This window comes from Mobula hypostoma, chromosome 8, assembly GCF_963921235.1.
Source record: "Mobula hypostoma chromosome 8, sMobHyp1.1, whole genome shotgun sequence".
Taxonomy (NCBI): Eukaryota; Metazoa; Chordata; class Chondrichthyes; order Myliobatiformes; family Myliobatidae; genus Mobula; species Mobula hypostoma.
In genome coordinates, this window is record NC_086104.1 from 37,272,878 (window position 1) to 37,280,027 (window position 7,150).

General features: G+C 38.6%; 1 long non-coding RNA gene across 2 annotated transcripts in view; it reads right to left on the bottom strand.

Moving 5' to 3' along the window:
* The window catches only part of LOC134350090 (uncharacterized), a 59,565-nt gene extending 54,155 nt beyond the window's left edge, over positions 1-5,410 (bottom strand). For both annotated transcript variants that reach the window (XR_010018808.1, XR_010018807.1), the window contains exons 1-2: positions 5,212-5,410; positions 4,758-4,918 (exon numbers count right to left, since the gene is read on the bottom strand). This is a non-coding gene — a long non-coding RNA (uncharacterized LOC134350090). The remainder of the gene's footprint in view (positions 1-4,757; positions 4,919-5,211) is intronic.
* Between the last annotated feature and the right edge of the window lie 1,740 nt (positions 5,411-7,150).

Below are 7,150 nucleotides of genomic sequence, written 5' to 3' on the forward strand. Positions count from 1 at the left end.
TGCATAATGCAAATCTTTGGGTACATCAAAACCACAGTGCCATTGTCAGAGACAACCTTAGTCCTGCTAATATTGAGGAAGAGATTATTTGCTTGTTGCCAGGCCTCGAGCTCTTCCAGCTCCTCGCTGTATTGGTGGTGATGAGCCCCACCACTTTCTTGACATCGGCGAACTTGACAATGTGATTGCTTGGGTGTTTGGCCATGAACTCATGGCTGAGCAGAGTGTGCAGCAACGGGCTCAGGACACAGCCCCTGGGGAGCACCTGTGTTGAGAATGATGGGGTGTGAGGGGCAGTTGTGCATCCTGACTATCTGAGGTCTAATAGTTAGGAAGTCCAACACCCAGTTGTACAGTGGAGTACTTAGGCCCCAAGCAAAAGGTTGCTCAATGCCTTCACCCACTAAGCCAGCCCTCCACACCCCCATTACTTTATCATTTCCTGTCAGAGCCACCTTATGTACAGACACACCTGTATCTCCTGCCACTTCATGTACAAAAAATCAAATCTATGTCTATAAGCTGTCTTATGTATTTATATTTATTGTGTTTTTATTACTGTGTTCTTTATTTTATTGTGTTTTGTTTTGGGCTACATCTGATCCAGAGTAAAAATTATTTAGTTCTCCTTTACACTTGTGTACTGGAAATGACATTAAACAATCTTGATCTTTTTAGAAATTAGCAATGTAACCATAGATTAATGATTGAATTTGAAATTTTCTTGGACATTAGGATAAAAATTATGAGCAAGCTTTTGTACTTCCAGTCAAGATAGCGCCAGGGAACAACGATGCATTGGGCGACATCTTCTATTATTGAAATTATTTCACTTTTTCTGTGCATTTTACTTATTTTTATCATAATTGTGTTTCAGAAACTGTTGATGACTGGTTTACAGTTTGGAGTTCAATTGAGTGATTTAGTGCTCTGTTATCTCTGAGAAAATTCCAGGAGAGGACCATGAGCATGAGCTGCCTTGAGCAGAAGACTGGAGACAGGGCACAGTGCCATGATCGATTCCAAATTTCTCACTGATCGAAGTGCCAAGTAAGATTGAAACATTGAGGCAAATATGGAGGAGGCCGGGTCGGGGGTAGCTTCCAACGAAGGCCGCCTTGAGCCAGTGGTTGCTCCCCACAGAAGGACTGAGCTTATGCATTCACTCTCCTCAAAGCTGACAGAGGATGTTTTCGAGATTTTGATACTTATATGATTATTGGTGTGGACTGTAGTTTACATGGTCTCCTTCAGTGTCTGTATTTTCTTTTCTTTCTTGTTGCCATTTTCCAAGTGGGCGATACGTTAGTTTTTGTGTGAGGGAAGGGTTGGGGATTTGGGATCTGATGTTCTTGTCAGTGTTTTCCATGTGGACGATCTGTTAATTTTTTGTGCAACAGAGTGGGGGTTTTGGGGGTTTGATGTTATTGTCGCTGTTACTTTTGAGGTGGGAGGAGCTTGTGGGTTAGGGGTTTGATGTTCTAGCTACTGTCTTCCGGGTGGGCTATCTGTTTTTGTGCGAGGGAGGGGTTGGGGTGGGAAGGTTGGGACATACGAGTTTCCGTTTCTTTTTTTTTTAAATGCGGGGTGGTGGTGTTGATGTCTTTTTCTCTCAAACTTTCATGGTTGTCTGGAGAAGATGAATCTCAGCTGTATTCTGTGTACATACTTTGGTAATAAAATGAACCTTTGAACAGTTCAGTTGGTGGAAACTTGCTGAGATTTTGGCCAAGCAAAATAGTCCTTTACTCTGTTCCCCTAGAGAACACTGCTCCTGCCAGATCTGATGCCTTCCTATCACCCTCTGGGGACATTACCTCACCAAGTTACTTGTCAGAGCTGTTTGATCCATTTCTCCACCCAAGGATTGCCAAATAACAGCCCCCAGTCACACTTACCCATGACACTCTAATTCGCCCAGCTCCAAGACCGAGTTGAAATTAAGACTATAACGTTATTACTAACATTTCATGGAAATTGAGTGACTGTTACAGGCCAGAAAATTATGAAGGGGCTGGAAAGATAAAAGAACAGAGAGACCATCACCAGTTGTTGCAAATTTATGGGTTTGTGTTGCTGACATAGAACCCAAAATGCAGGAGGAAAATACAACTTAGGAAGTGACTGCAGATCAAAGCAAGTTTCGTCATGCTTCAATCAAATGGATCTTTATACTTACATGAGGGGAAATGAAAGAAAAGTGCACCTGTTTATTTTGCATGTGGAGTAAGAACATAGGCCATAGTATCCTGGAACGTACACCACCTGCTCTGCGAATGTAGTCAATCATTTTATTACTTAAAGATGCACATTACAATTTACTTCAGATGGAGTTCATTTGCACAGCTTAGAGTTCACATACAGCCATCGTTTTGCAGAATATGGTTTTGCATCTTAATTACTGAGTCATTTAAAAGATTCAAATCATTGTTAATTGAAAATAATTTAAGTGCATTTTCACCATCTATGTTAGTCTTTTCTTCACTTTTAGTTCCACACAAAGCCTGTTGAAATTGCCATGTTACTCTGGCATGGTCTTATCCCACAAGCACAGAATTCATGGTATCAAATCTGAGAAACCTCATTGGGAAAAAACGATTTCCATCATCAAGAAGCACAAGCCTACTTTGTGCATGCGAATGTCAACCCACATACATTTCCAGCACTAGATTTCCCATCAATCACAGTATTTAAACTTCTTCATAGCAGGAGTACCTTAACCACCAAACAAGTTCACAGTCATCTTCTCAAAAACATCTCGGCTGAGGTTAAAAATTTAATAACAGCTCATTTTGGTAGCATGATCTAGAGAGAAGTTCTTAAAGAAACAAAAAAATTGTGGTTTGTCCTTTCCCTTCCCATATCATGCCTCTATTCTGTACTTTATCTAGTGTGAAAGATGTGTCTATGTTCTCTATGTGTCCAGCTCATTTTCAGAAAGCAACTCCTTGGCAATAATTTTGAAGGATCTCTGAAAATGTTATCACCTCTAAATTTTTGGTGAATATATTTCTCTTCATGGCATGCTTCAGATATGTCTGTTAATTTACAAAGTTTCTTCAGCTACTTCTCCTTTGCTGCCTGCTTGATATTAGAATATTTAAATATGAAATGTTTAAATTAATATTCAATTAAGATTTTTTTCTGTCAGCCCACTCAATTTAATAAGTGCAGATGTATGCTAGTAAAGCTGTATAACATCTGCCCATTTCTACTCTGGAACCATTCAACCCCATACATGGATGGTAATATGTTATAACAGTTTCATCTTTAAAATTTCAGTTCTCTTTTTTACACCACCTATAGCACCATTGATCTAAAAATGCCTTTTCCAAATAGAATTAAAAAGACTATTGTCTCAATAAGCATCTCCTTCAGAAGGCAACAATCTGTTGACTCTCTTCTACATGAAGTTATATCAAAAGTCTTTTTTTTTTAAATATTACATGGAGTGACCATTTGTAAAATTCCTCTGTTTGCTTGTCTGAGGAAGAAATGCTCTGGTGTCATTTCAGATATCAGGGTGATAGACAATTGTTGTCATATGCTAAAACAAGTTTATTGCCACATGTAAAAACATCGGGGGTCCTGGCCTAGCACCAAATAAAATCCTCTGGTTGGATATTTGTGGCATAGATTGATACATCTTCTGTTTTATTACACTAGAGTACATTTTCCCCTTCTAAAATAATTAAATAGTCATATTCTCTGTTGCTACTGAATATTTTATGGGTAGTCAAACTAAGGAACTCCTGAGCATGTGACATCCATATTTCACGTCAACACTGTCCTTGCGGAATATAGTGAAAAGTCTTGTCAGAATATGAAACTATTAGGAACTGAGGGAAAATATAATTCTTAGCAGACTATTTGATACTTGTTCAAATGATTTCATTTCAATATGCTGCGTATGAAGAAAGAGTAATTTATGGTGCCTTCTTACCATATACTGGGAGGAAGAAAAAATAGAAATTTTATGCATTTTCCAGCACACAATTTATTGGAATTGAATTAACCCAGGTGGGAGATATTATCAGACAACCTAGTCCATCAGACAGAATGTAAATGTTTAATATGGCTTTCTTATATTCACAACCTTTCTCTGTTACTATAATCATTTACTAATCCAGCTGCCATTATTATTATTTGATTTTCTGTTCAAGCCAATAATTCCATGATTCCACCTACTCTCCAATACCTAGGAAGCTATTCTCTTTCCTCTTCTGTGGCCCTTCCTATAACTTGTGACTTTGCCCAGGCTTTTGAACAACACACTGTAGGTCTTCCTATGTCTGTCATTTCTTACAATTCTAAGGAACAATATGGGACAATATTCTACACGTGCTTTGACATTATCGTCAAACAGTGAATTTTGGTAATATGCTTGATAGAGGAAGGTGGCATGCTTAAGTATGATAATATCTACTCACAACAATGTACAGGACTACTATGTATTGAAAAGTTAAGAATTCTAGCTCTTATTCCCTGCTAACCAGTCTGTACTGCTCCGGCCATTGAGTCTACCGACTTAACTCAGCACAGAACACAGATCAAGTTGGGAACTTGCTGCCTTTTATAACACAGATCCACTCAGTGTATCAGTCACATTGGTAGTGATTTAAAGACAATGTCCACATTTCTGTAGTGGATTTATGATAGAGTTTGTATTTTGAGACTTTTCTTAAGAGAAGAGTAATGATAGATTTTCCCCCCCAAAATTACAGCAAATTAATTAGTAAGGATATAGTGCACGCTACCTTGTCAAAAATGCCTTGTCCTTTCATCACTTTGATTCCAAACAGGGATTTAGAGAGATTGCCAGTCTGAAGTGGTCTTTGTACTTGGACTGATGTCCACAGGGAACAAAGAATGCCAGCAAATCATTTCACATGTACTGAAAGAATCATTTCTGTTTATACTGGAAACAAAAATAGATGTTTCATGGGATGGTGCCAACCCTCTGGAAGTTATTATGCATAGCCTGTAACAGCAACTTAGTCGCACTGGAAGAGCAGGCACATATAATTACTTAAATTACTCCTTGATAATGTTTACATGGGCATTTCTGCTTCAGTCATTGCCCATGTAAACACGCCTTCTTGACCCCCATCCAAAATGCAATACTTCCATTTAAATATTAAGCACTTGTACATTTTACTCAAACTATATTTCTTAGCAAAAGAAAGCAAACACTGTCAGTGTGCTGCTTACCTTTGAACTTCGCTTACTGACGTGGTTAGAAACGTGCTACTCCAGAGTCAGACACACTGTGGCTTGATGTTGCATTGTTATTTATAAGGGTGTTCAGTCAGTACCAACTGTGCAATGAAGTTTCGGTGGCTTTGGTAATCAATAGAAGGGCAAAGTATGACATTTTGGCTTTTCAGGTCCTTGCATCCCTCTGGGTGCTGTTCTCCAGAGGCTGGAGAGACGTGGCTGGCCAGGACTAAACAGACTTGCTAGTTATTTCCACTCATTTATGTTTTGATTTCAGATGTTCAGCAGCTGCTTTTCAATTGGTTTGAGGAAGACTGTGTTTTTAAAATGTTGAACATTTTTAACTGCCGACAACTGATCATTTTTATTCTTCGATCCAAATCCTTCCATTTTGAGCAGATTAAAATCTCAACCAAAGAGACTTAATCATAAGATAGTTTTATTCTCCAGGGCCATTCATAATCATAAAATGTTAACTCTATTTTTAAGTAGTAATCAGACCTTCTGCAAATACTTCAGTTTATGAGAAGAGGGCACGCAAATAGAATGACAGTTGCCTTCCAGAGCAATTCCATTAATCCCATTTCTCCACAAATTTCTCTGTAACATGTTCTCTCTCATCTGCCCACTAGCTCCTCCATGATTCTCCTACCACTGACTCCCACCAAGAGTATCTTACAGCAGCCAAATAAATGACCAACTGCATTCCTTTGGGTGTGGGGAAGAATCAGAACACTTAGTGGAAACCCAAAAATTCACAGGGAGAACATGCAGACTCTATACAGACAGCAGGAGTGGTTAGCATTGAATTTGAGTTGCACAAGCTGGGAAGATGGACCTGGTATGATTACAGGAACACCGTCTGAAGTCTAATGGGCAGTAAGGAGCTGATTTAGTTTATTTCACCCAGGTTGTGGTGTTTATCCAACAATTAGCTTCAATATTCTGCCCCTAGGTGAAGAAGGGATGGATGCCTAGTCCAAATCACTGCTTCTGAATGGTTGAAAGAAAGTGTACAGATGCAGCAAGGGGATTTTATTTCTCCACCTTAGTAATCCATTTTATCTCCTTTTTATTTTCAGGATGCATGCAGAAGTAAAGAAAGCTATTGGATCTTTCTTGGTTTATTGTCTTAGGATAAGATGGCCTGCTTTATAAGGATATTGGAACTTGTGAAATGGTGTTTCACCTCAGTAAAGCAGAAGTCTTGAATGCAAGGATAGTCATGTAAGAGTCAGTAACTCAACCAAATATTCAAAATGGAATGAGAAGTATATATGCACTACTGGGGTAGAGTACTTAAGCCATTCAAATGTGTACGTGTGCCCAAAATTAGACCAAGTAGAAATCACACAACAAGATGCTAATAATCACGTAGTTAGTTTTCATCATCTTTTCCCTGCTTGAGACTGCAGGGAAATAATGGAATAGCTTAACAGATTTTAGTGAAGTGGAGGTTACATAATATGTCAGAAATTGAAAAATGGGAGTCTGTTCTTGCTTTCATTTTCAAATCCTTCCTTTAGCTACGTTCTCTTATGCTTGCGACCACTCACAATCCTCAGCTTCTCCGATACTGATTTCCAGTACATCTCAGAGGGTCAGGCAGCTGTGCCTTTAGCGCCAGGGCACCAAACTCTGGATCTCCCTTGACAAGCTTGTCTACTTCCTCCAAGATGATATTTCTTTAAGTCAAACTTTTAAGCAAAGTTTTCTTTAATGATACTTTTCAATATCTTTCCATTTGAATGTAGAAACTTTGAATGCGAATTATCCTATAATAGGTGGGAAAAATTATGTTAAAAATTCAGTTCAAACAGGTACAAGTTAAGATCAACAATCACACGAGCAATAATCCAAATTTGCAGCCCTGTTCTCATACGCCTTCACATTCATTCATTTAAAGTTTATTCTTAAATGGTTTTGCAGTGTT